Source organism: Mus caroli, unplaced genomic scaffold, assembly GCF_978045245.1.
Source record: "Mus caroli unplaced genomic scaffold, Mus_caroli_1 scaffold_9, whole genome shotgun sequence".
In the NCBI taxonomy this organism is placed as follows: Eukaryota; Metazoa; Chordata; class Mammalia; order Rodentia; family Muridae; genus Mus; species Mus caroli.
In genome coordinates, this window is record NW_028227264.1 from 21,174,436 (window position 1) to 21,191,468 (window position 17,033).

A 17,033-nucleotide genomic window follows, 5' to 3' on the forward strand; every position below is an offset into this window, starting at 1 on the left:
CAGATGTGTGTGTTATAGAGTTTGTGACCCCTGAGAAAAGACCATAGAATCAATCCCATTATACTTAGAAAGATTTATTGATTAGCTGCTAACAGGAAGGATGAACAATCTCTGAGCCAAATCTGAGATTACCTGGAAGGAGGGGTTTGGGAAAGGCCTTTAAAAATTTAGTTTTTGAGGATGTGGAGAAAGAAGAACACTCCTTCATTACTGGTGGGATTGCAAGCTGATATAACCACTCTGGAAATCTGGCTGGCTGGTGATTCCTCACAAAAATTGGGCATAGTACTACTTGAGGACCCAGCTATACCACTCCTGGGCATATACCCAGAAGATGCTCCAACATGTAATAAGGACACATGCTCCACTATGTTCATAGCTACCTTATTTATAATAGCCAGAATCTGGAAACAACCCAGATGTCCCTCAACAGAGGAATGAATACAGAAAATGTGGTACATTTACACAATGGAGTACTACTCAGCTATTAAAAACAATGGCTTCATGAAATTCACAGGCCAACGGATGGAACTTGAAAATATTATCCTGAGTGAGGTAACTCAGTCACAAAAGAACACACATGGTATGTACTCTCTGATAAATGGATATTAGCCCAAAAGTTTGGAATACCCAAGATTTAATTTGCAGATCATATGAAGCCCAAGAAGGAAGACCAAAATGTGGATGCTTCAGTCCTTCTTAAATAGGTGAACAAAATACTCATAGGAGGAAATATGGAATCAAAGCATGGAGCAGAGACTGAAGGAAAGGCCACCCAGAGACTGCCCCATTTGGGGATCCATCCTATATACAGTCACCAAACCTGGGTGCTATTGTGGATGCCAGGAAGTACTTGCTGACAGGAGCCTTATATGGCTGTCTCCTGAGAGGCTTTGCCAGAGCCTGATGAATACAGAGGAGGATGCTCGTAGCCAACCATTGGACTGAGCACTGGGTGCCAGATGGAAGAGTTGGAGAAGGGACTGAAGGAGCTGCAAACCATGGGGGTTTGCAGCCCCATGGAGGGTGCAATAGTGTCAACCGGTCAGCTGTCCCTCCTCCACCCCCCACCCCCTCCCAGCGCCAGCTCCTGGGGTCTGTACCACCAACCAAAGAGTACACATGGAGGGACCCATGGTTCTGGCCAAATATGTGGCAGAGGATGGCCTTGATGGTCATCAGTGGGAGGAGAGGCCCTTGAGCCTGAGGGTGTTCGATGCCCCAGTGTAGGGGAATGCCAGGGAAGGAAGACAGGAGTGGGTGGGGGAGCACCCTCATAGAGGCAGGGAGGATGGGATAGGGGGTTTCCAAAGGGGAGACCTGGAAAGCAAGAAAACATTTGAAATGTAAATAAAGAAAATATCCAATAAAAATAAATAAAAAATAAATTTTTATTTACTTTTTATTTACTCACTTTACATCCTGATCGCTGTTCCCTTTCCTAGTCACCCCTCCTCTTCTCCTCTGAGAGAGCGGAGGCCTCCCCAGGTATCTCCCCAATCCTGGCATATCAAATCTCTATATCCTCCCCCACTGATCAGTCAAGGCAGCCCAGCTAGAAGAACACATCCCACGTATAGGCAACAGCTTTTGGGATAGACCCTGCTCCAGTTGTTGAGGGGACCTGCATGAAGAGCCAGCTGCACATCTGCTACATCCATTCAAGGGGCCCAGGTCCTGCCCATGTTTGTTTGTGGTTCAGTCTCTGAGAGATCCCCAGGGTCCAAGTTAGTTGACTCTGTTGGTCTCCCTGTGAAGTCCCTGTCCCCTTCAGGGCCCTCAGTCCTGGGGAAGGACTTTTAACAGGGAAAGCCACAGGAAGACCTTCGATATCTACGCCAGCAAGCAAAAGCTGTTCTGTTCTGCTCAGTGGTTAGGCAACTCAAAATAATCTTTGGTTATATGCGTAAGCAAGTTACAGAAGCAAAAAAGCAGTTATCCGTATCATAACAAGTAGATGGTCATGGTTGTGCATTTGGGGCGGGCGTCACTGGATCAGGGTTACTGGGAACTTGTCTTCCAGGGACTGGAGTCACAGACAAACAAACAGCTGGTGGAAGATGATGTCTAGCATAAAATGGAGCGTCTTTAGCAGAATAGTATGCCCTTCTTTTCAAACAAGCATTGAAAGGAAATAAAACTTGAGACCTGTGATTCATGTAATGTATGTCAAATAGCCCAAAGAGTTGTTTGTGAGCTTTGAAACCTGGGGCTGAGAACATAGCAGAACAGACCAGGACATGCCCGGGCAGGCCCATCGCCTCCCTATCTCCCACCCCTCTGACCTAAGTTAAATGTTAACAGGCTGCTGATGTTTAAATGGACCAATCATGTGAAACCGCGCCAATTCCCCCCCAGCCCCACTCCTTTTCTATAAAAACCCCTAGCTTCCAAGCCTCGTGGTCGAATCCACTGTCTCCTGTGTGAGATACGTTTCTACCCGGAGCTCCACCATTAAAATACCTCGTGTTGTTACATCAAGGTGTTGTGTTCTATTCGTGATTCTTGGGTGCACTCTGAATCGGGAGTTGAGTGGGGGTTTCCCCACTAGGTTTTTTCAGCATCACGAGCCAAAGTCAATTTTTTTCTTTATACTGTACCCACTGTAAAATACTGTGCTGTGAGCAAATGAAGACAGGCTACCGTAGGGTAGGCATATACGTGGGATAGCATCAATTTGTTAGTTGGAACTGCATTCAGCTTTCATGTATGTGTTCATGTAAATATAGAATGTGGACAGTGTATTTAGGAAGAGGATTTCTTTTGCAGGAACTGCACTGTTGTATATAAATACTGATTGCATCAGGTGAAGGTTAACTTCATGGTACCTTGACTAGACAGGGATGTTCAGTAGGGTGGTAAATCATTTCTGAGTATGTGGCAGGGACATTTCTGAAAGATAGTAGCATTAAAATAGGTGGTTTGGGGCTGGAGAGATGGATCAATGGTGAGGAACACTAGCAGATCTTCCAAAGGACACAGGTTCAATTCCCAGAACCCACATGGCAGCTGACAACCGCTTGCAACTCGTGTTCCAAAGGATCCGACTCCCTTACACATGCAGGCAAAGCACCAATCTATATTGAAAAAAAAAAGAATTACTTTCTACAAATGTATGCATTAATCCTGGGTGAGGAAGGGCTCAGAGAGGCAGACACAGAAAGCAGGGGGCCCAGACACTCATGGGGCAAGAGTGCAAAACTGGAAATAGCCATAAAAGCCCAAGAAAAGCACCCACACAAACCAGGAGTCTAATGGCTTTGCACCTGAGCCTGGCAGATGGACCTAACTGTCAGTTACTTACTACGTCAGAGCCCAAGGACGCTGAAGTTCCAAGAGTGTGCATTACACCCACAGCTCTATGCCCCCTCCTGGTTGGTTAGTTCTCAGAAAGCCTTGAACATATGAAGATAGAACTCTGCCTGTTCTGACGGTAGTTCTTCCTACAGTTGCTTCCCACTCTCCTGGCACTCTTGGGAGACACCTAACTAAAACAATTATTCTGGGTTTGGGGCGTGGGTGTGGGGGACCTCTGATCCGGGACAATCTTCTACACCATAGAATGCAAAACCAAATGTGGCCAGCAGAGGGCCCTAATATGCAAAGAAGTATTAGTCTCAACCTGTGGGTCCCGACCCTTTTGGGGGTGTCTTATACCAGATATCCTGCACATCAGATATTTACATTACGGTTCATAACAGTAGCAAAGTTATAGCTTTGAAGTAGCAACAAAAATAATTTTATGGTTGAGGGTCACCACAGCATGAGGGTCACAGCATTGGGAAGGTTGAGAACCACTGCCTTAGACATTTGCTCTGTAGCAGCATAAACCAAAGGAAAAGCAAGAGTGAAAATATTCAGTGGAGCCTGCCTGCCTGCCTCTGTGCCAGTGACTGGCACTCAGCATCTTTCAAGGAGCCAGAAAGAACCTGGTGTGCATCATTCCTGCTCTCTACAAGGATTTGTACTGTATTGTGATTTTTAAGATGTTTTCTGTTTTTGTTACTTTTCTTCAAACAGTCATCTGGCTTTGTTAGTATGTTTTCCCATTATTGGGCAGTATTTTTTTCTTTGCCTTAGTTTTAGCTTTTTTTTTTTTTTTCTTGTTCTATACTTCTTATTACCTTGGTTTTATTTTATTGGTTTATTAAAGATGACTTTCATAGCCTGGCATGGTACTGTATGCCTTTGAACCTAGCACTAGAGATGCAGAGACATGTCAACCTCTATGAGTTAGAGGTTAGACTGGTCTATATGGAAAGTTCCAGACCAGGCAAGGTTGTGTAGTGAAACCTTGTTTCAACAAACAGACTAAGAAGCACTTGTGATGAATTCTAGGCTGTTAAGCTGACTACATCTGGAATCAACTAAACCCAAATGGCCAAGCACACCAGTGAAGGATTTTTTGTTTTCTCGACTAAGTCATGTGAAGCAGGAAGACCCACTTTTATCTGTGTCTGTTAGCAGGAAAGAGACTCCTTTAATTCAGATCTCTTGAGGTGAGAAGATCTACCTGTGGTCTGGGGCACATCTTCTGTGGCAGTCCACACAAAGGACACTGAAGAAGGAGGCTCACTCTTTGTCTGCTTGCTTTGTCTCTCTGCTTCTTTCTGTCTCTGTCTCTTTGTCTGTCTCTCTCCACATATATATCTCACTGGCAAGCCTTCACTGACGTTAGAGCCTACTTCTTCAGGATTCCAGCAGCTACAGAAGGCCAGCAGAGACATCCATATTCCTGGGCTGAACAACTACTGGACTCTTGAAACCTTCGTTGGTAGACAGCCATTGTTAAACAAGCTGAAACTCAGCCTGTAAGCTATTCTAATAACCTCCATCTCTCTATATATTTATATAAAAATATACATTTATTCTATAAGTTCTGTTCCTTTATGGAACTATGACTAATACGGAACTCATGTTTTCTCATATTTATCTAATTTTGTTTTTGAATTTTTTCACAACTGGAAATCCGTCTGTCTTTAGTTAGGGTTTCCATTGTTGTAAAGAGACACTATTGCCAAGGCAACTCTTATAAAGGACAATGTTTACTTGGGGCTGGCTTATTGGTTCTGAGGTTCAGTCCACTATCATCAAGGTGGGAAGCATGGCAGCATCCAGGCCAGCATGGCACTGGAGGAGTTGAGAGTTCTGCATCTTCACCCAAAGGAAGCCAGGAGCAGACTGTCTACAGGCAGCTAGGAGGAGGGTCTGAAAGCCCAAGCCCACAGTGACACACTTTGTTCAACAAGGCCACACATCCTAATAGTGCCACTCCCTGGGCTGAGCATTCAAAGCACCACGGTATTCTATTTTCCTTTTTATTGTTTCTAATCATTTACCCCCACCCCATACCACACGTTTCCACTGCAACTCTTTCTCCTTTTATCTATTTAACCTTGTTTTCCCTCTTTGTACACACACGATTGTGTGTGTGTGTGTGTGTGTTTATGTATGTGTGTATGGAGGGTTATGTGCATGGTTCTTGTGTGTGAATGTGTGTGTATGGAGGTGTGTGTGTGTGGGAGTGTGTGTGTGTGTGTGTGTGTGTATGTATGGAGGGTTATGTGCATGGTTCTTTTTTTTTTTTTTAAAGATTTTATTTATTTATTATATGTAAGTACACTGTCGCTGTCTTCAGACACACCAGAAGAGGGAGTCAGACTTTGTTACAGATGGTTGTGAGCCACCATGTGGTTGCTGGGATTTGAACTCCGGACCTTTAGAAGAGCAGTCGGAGCTCTTACCCACTGAGCCATCTCACCAACCCATGTGCATGGTTCATGTGTGTGAATGTGTGTGTATGGAGGTGTGTGTGTGTGTGTATGGAGGGTTATAAGTATGGTTCTTGTGTGTGAATGTGTGTGTATGGAGGTGTGTGTGTGTGTGTGTATGGAGGGTTATGTGCATGGTTCTTGTGGGTGAATATGTGTGTAGGGAGGTGTGTGAGTGTGAGTGAGTGTGTGTGTGTGTGGGTGTATGTGTGTATGGAGGGTTATGTGCATGGTTCATGTGTGTGAATGTGTGTGTATGGAGGTGTGTGTGTGTGTGTGTGTGTGTGTGTGTGTGTATGGAGGGTTATATGTATGGTTCTTGTGTGTGAATGTGTGTGTAGGGAGGTGTGTGGGTGTGTGTGTGTGTGTGTGTGTGTGTATGGAGGGTTATATGTATGGTTCTTGTGTGTGAATGTGTGTGTAGGGAGGTGTGTGGGTGTGAGTGAGTGTGTGTGTGTTTATGTATGTGTGTATGGAGGGTTATGTGCATGGTTCTTGTGTGTGAATATGTGTGTATGGAGGTGTGTGTGTGAGAGTGTGTGTGTGTGTACATATAGAGAAGCCAGAGAACAACACTGGCAGTGCTGCTCTATCACTTTTCACATCATTTCCTTGGAGGCAGTCAGGCTAGAGGCCCAAAAGTTCCAGAGATCTTTGTCTCTTCTTTTACAAGGATGGGGTTATATGAATGCGTTTGACCATCCTGTCACAGGATTTTCCCTGTCCAATTACATTAGAACAAAAGAGGTCTGTCACTGGACAGGGAAAAGGACTCAGCACTAAGAGTTGCAGAGACAGGGAGCTATCAGGGTAGGAGGAGAAGGAAGATGGCTGCGGACGAGAACATGCATGGCGTTTACCAGCCACATGCAGTTGTGGTATCGCAAGGTTAGATTTATTGGGATAAAGTTTTTATCATTATCAGTTGACTCGGAAATTATTGTATTGGCATCTTATAAATTGTGATTCAATTGATACATTTATCTTATTGGTTAATTAAGCTTTAAGAGTCCTGATTTTACCAGGTTACTGGTTATTGTGATATGTAACTGTGAGGTTGGCGGTTCCATTTAGTTACTGGAATGTCGGATTGCCAACTAACATGGGTTTATGGCTAAGGAAGAACTAGCAGCTCCCAGGACAAGTGACGAGAGTTGCTGGTGGTGACAGGAGCGTGGGAGCATGGTCCAGCCAGGCGGAGAGCTGGCAGGTTTGGGGCTGGCTTGGGCTATATGACACTTTGTCCCAAACACAATAACAAAGAACTGATAGGCTGACTTAAGCAAGGGTCTACTTTAGGTAGATGCTATGTTTTGGGTATAAAATGCACCCCACCTCACCTTATGTGCTTTAACTCAGTTCTTAGCAGGTGGCAATGTTTTGGGTGGTTGTGGCACCATTAGGAGACAGACATGGATAACTGGGTTCCATAAAAGGACATTCGAAATGGGTGAGCCTTGAGGGTTACAGCCTTGGGGTACATTTCTAGCCTGAGCAATCTATGCTTTTTAGTCGGATGACATGTGAGCAAGTGGCCTCATGGTCCTGCCTCCTGACAGAAAATCTTGTCTTCCTAGCTATGATAGCCTCTAAATGGGGAGCACAAGGAAACATGGCTAACCGGGCGTGGTGGCGCACGCCTTTAATCCCAGCACTTGGGAGGCAGAGGCAGGCGGATTTCTGAGTTCGAGGCCAGCCTGGTCTACAAAGTGAGTTCCAGGACAGCCAAGGCTATACAGAAAAACCCTGTCTCGAAAAACCAAAAAAAAAAAAAAAAGGAAACATGGCTAAAGAAACAGTAAATCACGTATCAGTAGCTGGCACCCAGTCTTTGGAAGGCAGAGGAGCTGAAAACAGGTCTCTCTGCCTGTGTGAGCTGGTGCTCAGGCCTTTATGTCTAGATTGATGTCGACACCATGAACATTCGAGTTGTTAGGCCTGCAGACTATGTCTATGTCCTTCATAGTCTCTAGTTGTTAGATAGTAGATCATGATCCTTCACAGTAGCCACAATTGTGTGGGCTACTATTTTATGAATAACTCCTCTTCTCTCTCTCTCTCTCTCTCTCTCTCTCTTTCTTCCATCCTTTTGACTTATTACTGTCTTAATTAGGGTTTCTATTGTGGTGAAGAGACACTGTGACCAAGGCAACTCTTACAAAGGACAATTAATTGGGGCTACTTACAGTTCAGAGGTTCAGTCCATTATCACCATGGTGGGAAGCATGGCAGTGTTCAGGCAGACATAGTGCTGGAGAAGGAGCTGAGAGTTCTGCATCTTGATCCACAGGCAGCAGGAAGAGAGAGTGAACCACTGGGCCTGGCTTAGGCTTCTGAAACCTCAACATCTACCCCCTGAGACACACTTCCTCCAACAAGGCCACAATAATAATGCCACTCTCTGTGAGTCTGTGGAGGCCATTTTCATTTAAACCACCACAATTACTCTCCCTCCCTCCCTCCCTCCCTCCCTCCCTCCCTCCCTCCCTCCCTCCCTCCCTCCCTCCCTCCCTCCCTCCCTCCCTTCCTTCCTTCCTTCCTTCCTTCCTTCCTTCCTTCCTTCCTTCCTTCCTTCCTTCCTTCCCTCTCATGAATCCTAATATACATAATTTATAAATATACGAGGTGAGTTTTGTATACACAAAGAGGCATTGGCCTTAAAGAACAAGGGTATCAGGTAACTATGAATACTTTATGGTTAAGCAAGTGGTTCCAATGTCTTGTTATTATAGCCTTAAGTTAACAATAAAGAAACAAATTGTCCCTTTCAGAACCCTTTCTTTTCTTTCTTTTTTTTTTTTTTGAAGCTACTGTAGTCCAAATTTCCTGACTCCACTGAATCACAGCACTCAGGGATTTACTGTGGCTTGTGCTTGCCCAGAGCTTCCTGGAAGACACCTCACCTTTCCTCTAGTTACCTTTAGCTTGGCTCTGAGAGTCTGTTTCCAGGTTGATCATTGATTAACTTAGGGAAGAGTTATTGTTTTTTTTGTTCAAATGAAAACAGATGACTTCTCTGGGTTGTACGATGACAGTTGAGGTTCACTGAATTCAGAGACACCTCTGATCCCTACAGAAAATGACAGAGAATTTCTAGACTTTCTTAAGTTTGTTTGGTTTTTTTTTTTTTTTTTTCATCCACTATCACTTACTTCAGTACCTAGAAGTCAGCAACCATCTGGGAAATAGAAAATGCTTTTTGGTATGTCAAATCCCATTATTCTTCAGTTCTTTCTGCAGGAGCTATATGGTCCTCAGCTCTAAGCATGGCAGGAAACCAAGGCTTTGATTCCTTTTCAAATTCCTTTCTTGTGGATGCATGTGAGTTTCTTCTAGACTCCTTTGGGTCCTAGACAATTATCTGGAGTGAGTGCATCACGGTGATCTCAACTTCCTCAATATTGAGCAGCTTGTTACATACACAAATGTGCAGCGTTTTATTGAAGACTACGTTAAACTCAGACCTTAGAATCATTTCTCAGTTGTTTTGTTTTGTTTTGTTTTCGTATGGAGGTTTGAATAAAAATGACCTCCATATGGGCACAGAGCAGGTATAGCCTTATTGGAGGTGTGGCCTTGATGGAGGAGGTGTGGCCTTGATGGTGGAAGTAGCTCCCTGGCTGTGGGCTTTGAGGTTTCAGTATCACTCTCTTCTTTCTGCCTGTGGAATCAGATGTCCAACTCTCAGCTACTTCTCCAGCACCATGTCTACCTGCATGACACCGTGCTTTCTGCCATGATGATAATGGGCTAAGTAAATCTCTGAGCTGCAAGTCAGCCTCAACTAAATGTTTTCTTTTGTATGAGTTGCATGGTCACTGTGTCTCTTCACAGCAATAGAAACCCCAAGACAGTTGATTATTTTAGAAATAGTCTCACTATATAGCCCTAGATAGCTTAGAACTCACTATGGAGACCATCCCGGCCTTGGACTCATAGAAGCCAGCTTACCTCTGTCTCCCAAACACTGGGATTAAAAGTGTTCACCACCATGCCTCGCCTCATTTCTCAGCTCTTGCTCATCATGACAAAGCAACCGAAATCTTGAAACTACCTTGCCCCCACGACCAACACAGGCACATATACCACAGTGAGGTTTATCTTGCACCACACCCTACCCCACTGCCAACACACACCACAGTTATGTTTACCTCTGCAACCCCACCCCACCCCCCTGCCAACACCAACACATGCAACACAGTTAGACTTTTCACTTTATTTATCATGACTTACAAATGAAGAGTTTTGCCAGAAGTGATGGTTCATGCTTTTAATTTCAGCACTAGAAAGACAGCGGTGGTTGGATTTCTGTGAGTTCAAATCAGCCTGGTCTATCAATGAGTCCCAGGGCAGCCAGAAGTGCATAACGATGACCAGTTTCACCCCCTATACCTACCCCCCTGAGTCCAGCAAAACAAATGAAAAGCAAATTGTCAGGTCTAGCGGAAACTCCAATTCTCCAAACTCTTACTTCTGCAAATTCCAAAGGCAGTCCACGTATCCAGAAATGGGCTCAACCTAGTCCACAGAGGACTTCTGGAGGTTAGATAAAAGCCATCACTTCCCCAGGGACTGTGAAGCTAGTTCCTCTCTTCCAAACGGTCATTTTCCTTATCTCTGGCAGAAGGGACATGTGGCTACCTTTGGTGCCTATTAGAATGTCAAACCTCATGCTGGTCTCTAGGCTCCCTCGGTATCTCAAATACTTGTTACTCATCTTAAACTCCATGTCACTTCTCACCTCCTCCCTTTCTCTAAACTCCCTCCAGCTCAGACGCTTCCTTACCCCCAGCTACTCATCCTTCATATAACCCTGCTTTCTCTCTCTTTCTCTTTCTCTCCTATTGTGCTCTCTATCTCTCCTTACTCTCCCCTTTCTCACAGATAGCCCTGGCTATATTCAGTCCTCCTCTTTCTCTCTCTGCTTTGGACTCTTCCAGACAGAAGCCCTGGCTGTTACCTTCCTCATATCTACAATAAAACCTTCCCCTTGGTGCTGGTTTGAGTAGGAATGGCCCTCATAGACTCATGTGTTTGAACGCATGGCCCATAGGGAGTGGCGCTATTAGGAGGTCTGGCCTTAAATGTGTCACCGTGTGAGTGGGCTTTGAGGTATCATGTGATCAAGCTACACCCAGTGTGGCACACAGTGTCCTTCTGCTGCCCACAGATTAAGACGTAGAACTCCCAGCTCTCCAGCATCATGTCTACACAGTGCCACGCTTCCATGTTTCTTGCCAAGATGATAAAGGAATAAACCTCTGAACTGTCAGCCAGGCCCAATTAAATGTCTTCCTTTATAAGAATTGCTGTGGTCATGCTATCTCTCTCTTTACAGTAATAAAACTGTAACTAAGACACCCTTAACTGTACCATGGAACATCCAATTCTCAGTTTATATGCCAATGGTGAGCTTTGAAAACTTCTGTTCACACAGTTGTGCCTCTCTCTCTCTTCCAGACTCTGTGAAGAACAAAACCTATGATCTCATCTAATATTTCTGATATTGCAGAATATAACTAGCTAGTTAGAAGTTTTTACTTTTTCCCTTATGAGAGCTAATTCAAGATGCTAATTAAAAAACGATAGGGAATTATTGTTTGGGACTCAGGTTTTCTGTTCTGGGCTCCAGTGAAAGAAGACTAAAATCTTCCATTCCGAAGAGTCAACCCACCAAGGAGAAACTCCTCAGCTTATTCTACATATGCTTTGAAAGATCAGAATTATAGAGGTGACACCACTGCTAGGTGTCAAACCCAGGAAAAGCAGCTGAGGTGCCCATTAACCATCCTAATGGATGGAGGCCTTCAGGATCTCCCTGTATCCCTCAGTCCCTACGTGTTATAGTACACAGCTGGCATACCCCACCCTAAGCTACCCTAAGCTTCTCCATCCCAGGGTCTGGGCCGCCTTCTTCCATCTGTGCTTCCTATGCAATCCAGCCATTTTTGTTACCTGGTCTTTTTTGTCTACTCTCTTAGTCAATATCTTGGTCCAGGCTGCCCTTTTGGTTGGCAGCTCCTCTTCCCTCTCCCCTCAGAAGGCACAGCTCAGTCTGGTCATGCTCACTCTGGACTCTCCCAGATGATCCTCTGACTATGATCTGCAACACATCTACAACAAACCCCTCCTCCACCACACCTAGGAGCAGTTATGTCCTTCCCTTTGTAATTTTTTTTTTTCATTCAACAACAGAAACCCAGCAGGCCAGCTTCTCTTAACGCAGCAGTGACCTGTTTTCACCCGTTCTCCTAGGAGTCACCTGGAGCAATCCGATGTTAATCAAGCTCTTTCTCCTCCACATGGCCGTGTGCCTGCCCACATCTTACAAGGAAAGGGACTCAGAAGGATTCCCTTTCTGCCCTGCTCCAGCTTCTGCTGGCCTCTCTGTTTAAATGAACCGGATTCTGGCTAAGACAAGAGCGCTTTTGGACATGTTCCTTTCTTCTGAGAGCCTTTCTCTCTTAACCCTCATGCTTAAATCTATGTGAAAACATTTTTTTATTAAAGCCAGGCCTGCTGGCTCACACCTTTCATCCCAGCACGCAGGAGGCAGAGACAGGTGGATCTCTGTGAGTTCGAGGCCAGCCTGGTCTACAGAGGGAATTTCAGAGCAGCCAAAACTACACAGAGAAACCAAATCTCAGAAAAATAGAAAACAAATAAACAACAAAAGCGAAAAGGCATATTTATGAGTCTTCTAGCCCCGACCTCCAATGTACTTGTGCTCAGTCTACAGGAAGCTAAGTTTGTTTCGTGAGATGATGTTTTGACCAATTCTACAACTGAAAATACAATCAACAAAGATCTTTAAGCCACATGGTCATTTTGTCCCATGACAAAAGCATAATTCTTAGTGGCAACATTGAAAATTATAAAGGTAGCCAGAGATGCAGCTAAATGGTAGAAGATTTATAGAATATGCATGAGACTCTGAGTTTGGTACACGGAACCATTACAGAGGCATAAATAAATTCTTATATACAACTTTGTGGACTACAGTAAAGCTAATCAGAGAATCGCTTTGAAGTTATGATTAACATCTATATGTATTTAGCAGAAACACAGAGGCCAATGTCTAATCTTTTATCACAAACCTGTACACACCTGTCTGTACACAGTGCTCCAAGTTCAGAGTGCAAGTGGTTGTGATAACCTACTTGGTTCTCCTTCTCAACTTCTTTTCCCTAGTGTATGATGGTTCTGTCTGCTTACATGGTCAGGAGTCGTCTCTGAGGTCCTTGTGGGACCTGCTACCCCATGAATGTCAACACTGTTCTCTCAGCAAAGACCAGAGGAGTCTAAGTCTCTGTCTTTCCCTTTCCCCCCCTTTCTTAAAATTAATTAATTTATATCAAACACTGCCCCCATCATCCCAAAAGAGAGATCCTCCATCTTCCTTCCCCATCTCCTCTGAGAGGGTGGGGATCCCCCGGGGCATTCCCTACTCTGGTGCAGTAAGTTTCTGCCAGGGTAGGCATCTCTCTGTGTCTGTGTCTGTGTCTGTGTCTGTGTCTGTGTCTGTGTGTGTGTGTGTGTCTGTGTCTGTGTCTGTGTCTGTGTCTGTGTCTGTGTCTGTGTCTGTGACTGTGTCTGTGTCTGTGACTGTGTCTGTGTCTGTGTCTGTGTCTGTGACTGTGTCTGTGTCTGTGACTGTGTCTGTGTCTGTGTCTGTGTCTGTGTCTGTGTCTGTGTCTGTGTCTGTGTCTGTGTCTGTGTCTGTGTCTGTGTCTGTGTCTGTGTCTGTGTCTGTGTCTGTGTCTGTGTGTGTGTCTGTGTGTGTGTCTGTGTGTGTGTCTGTGTGTGTGTCTGTGTGTGTGTCTGTGTGTGTGTCTGTGTCTGTGTCTGCGTCTGTCTCTGTCTCTGTCTCTGTCTCTGTCTCTGTCTCTGTCTCTCTTTCTGTGGAGTTTTATCATGTACTATAGATCCTTTTCATGTACTTTAGATAGTTCCCAAACTTATGAGCATCGACTGTCTGCCAGGGCAGGCGCACCCCTCCCCCCTTTGTAGGTGGAGTTTGACCATATACATTAGATCATTCTCAAACTTATGAACCTCCTGCCTGGATGCCTGGATGATTGTGTATGCCATCACTCCCAGACTAAAGTGATCTTGCCCCTTTTCTAGGGAGAGTTATGTCTATTTTGTCCTCAAAAAAAAAAAAAAATGTGCTCCATCCTTGCAAGTTAGTCTGGTGAAGTCTGAAGGTTGCTGGGAACATTTCTCAGCATTTAGAGCCTTTTGACTACAGATACCACCCCTGGGATGGTCTCTAAGAGCAGAGTGCCTATGTGTTGCTACACATAGCCTATCAGGCTACAGAAGAACAGATCCCAGGGGATATCACAGACATCAAAGATCTGAAGGCCCAGCAGAAGAGTTCAAAAGAAGCTACTGGTGCCTCTGGTATCCAGGTCAAGCCCATGCCATCCAAGAGCTGCAGCCTCTGAAGTCTTGCTCCTGTCTAGCTATGTTTAGTAGTCCAGGAATGTTGGATGGATACGCTGGAGGCATGTAGGGCTGTGGGAAGTATTCTCTAGTCCTGTGGTGGGGCCTCAACCTTTCCCCAAGTCTCTCCTCAGTCTGCACTGCTCTATATGAGCCTCCAGTTTCCTTCTGTAGCTGAGGCAAAAACAAGGTAGTGGAGGCGAGTAACCCCCTTGTCAAGTTTAGAGGAGCTGGGGTTGTTTCCCCTTTCCCACATGGATTAGGCTCTCATGAAACACTATGTAGCCCTGGCTGTCTTAGAATTTACTATGTATCCCAGGCTGGCCTGACTCAGAGATCAGCTTGCCTCTGCTCCCAAGTGCTTTGATTAAAGGTTTGTGTTTGCTTTGGGACCCCAGGACAAGGGACTGAGATGCATATTTTACATATCAGAGAGGACTTGGCCTACAGGTTCTCCCAGCATCCCTCAGTCCCTACCTGACACACATTGGTCCTAACCCTGAACTTTCCAGTCCATGGGCTGGGCTGCCCTTCCCCCAGAGGCTCTTTCCTATATAATCTGAACATTTCCTGCTCCTCCCCCTCCCTCCCTCCCTCCCTCCCTCCCTCCCTCCCTCCCTCCCTCCCTCCCTCCCTCTTTCCCTCCTACTCTCCCTCCCTGTCCTTCTTTCTCTGTGCATGAACCCTTTCTCTCTTTCTTTTCCTCCTGCTTTTCCTCTTGCTTCCTCCCTGCCTCATTCTCCCCATGGTGACTTCCCTGAGCAAGGTCCAGCTTCCCAATAAACCTGCCTTTAATATATTCTATTCTGCCTTGAATTGGCTTATTTTACTGGTAGAGAAATAATCACACCAGGCCTTGAAATTTTGTGGTTTTTTTTTTTTTTTTTTTTGGAGAATAAAAATGGAAGGTTCTGGGCCTTTTTGAAGATGAGTTCATCACACCCTCCCTTCTCAGCGCCCTATGGGGGGAAGCTTTAGGGGATTTTTAAAATCTGTTTGAAACCTAGTAGGGCTGCTCTAGGTAAAATTATCACTGACAAAGGGATGCGTCTCCTTAAGTCCCTGCAGAATTTTCACTCATGAGAAGGTCCACAGCATACTTTTGCCTGTTCACCAACCATGGGCAGTGTTGTTCCTGGAGGGTCGGCTCCAGCATTGGGCTCCGCTGTCTCCTTTACCTTTCTCTCCAGTTCAGAGGGTTACAGACTATTCTAAAGGCATGTAGGGAGTTCTATCTTGTGCTGAGATCCTTGGTAAACATCATACACTTTAGAGGAGGAATTCAATGTGAGAGTCTTTGTAAAATATTTTGAGCCAGGTGTGGTGGCGCAAACCTTTGAACACAGTACTTGGGAGGCAGAGGCAGGAATTTCAGGCCAGCCAAGGCGTGTTACACAGTGACACTGTGCCTCAAAAAAATATGCACATTAAAAAAACAAACAAACCTTAGTGGGTCTAGGACTCATCCTGGTTTCAAATTTTGCCCAGAGAACTCATTCCTAAACTGTTAGGTAGTGACTACTTGTAATAGTTGGGTGGTTCTCTACCTTCTGCCAGTTCTCTGGGTCTCTCAGGAGGAGTGACTGTGGCTACAACCATGTGTTGGCTGTTTCTGGTCACTCTTTGCAAAGTGTGTAGTCTCCTATCCACCGAGAAGGGGGCATGCTGCAAGAGGTCACCACTAAGTGAGCTGGGACTTACCTGTGCCCAAAAGTCATTCAAGTGTTCACATGGAGATAGTTTAATAACTTCAAAATTGTAAAGCTAGTTACTCTTTACACTACTTAGACATGTTGAAATTCTAAAACACAGGTGTTGCAAGAAAAAAAAATCCTGTGCCGAAATCCAGTTCATCAAGATGTGACCACGTGCTCTATTAAGCAATAGCATTCAGGATACCATCAGTTAAGAGGAGGCCATACTGGAGTGGACTGGGTACCACATCCACTGTGTGGTGACTTTGTGAAAAGAAGAAATCTAAACACACACATGCTCATCCTTTGGAGACACAGGAGGAAGGCAGTCAGGTACATGCCAGAGAGAGAGAGAAAGAGAGAGAGAGAGAGAGAGAGAGAGAGAGAGAGAGAGAGAGAGAGAGAGAGAGGAGCAGGTCCCCTCTTACAGCCTTGGCTGGATGCTCACTTTGCTACCAGGATACAATATGCCCATGTTCTTCACATTGCTCGCAGTACGACGTAGCCAGGTAGCAGGCCTGGGTACTTTACCTAGGACCCCTTACCTGTTCCTCATTTGAGAGAGAAGCTCTTTTGTTCTCTTAGAATAATGTGAGGATGCAATGTTTTCTTTCTTTCTTCTTTGGTTTTGCAGACAGGATCTCACTATACAGCTCTGGCTGTCCAGAAACTCACTGTGTAGACCAGACTGGCCTTGAACTCACAGTTCAAGTGACAGCTGAGTGCTGGGATTAAAGGCCTGTGTCACTATACTCAGCTTCACAATGTTTTTTCACCTTTCCAAAACAAACAAAAATAAAACAAAACTTGAAGACAGTTTTATTTGAATTTAAAGAAAACCCCAGGGCAGGCAAGCTGTAAATGTCAGAAGCTGTGCAGAGGAGGGGTGGGGGGCAAAGTTACAAAGCCTTGTTGTTTTGAGTTAGGCTTGGAGGTTGGACACAAACTGCCTCTGGCCAGCATCTGAAAGCAAGAGAAGAAGAAGAAGAAGAAGAAGAAGAAGAAGAAGAAGAAGAAGAAGAAGAAGAAGAAGAAGAAGAAGAAGAAGAAGAAGAAGAAGAAGAAGAAGAAGAAGAAAAGAGAGACAGACACAGAGAGACAAAGACAGACACAGAGCTAG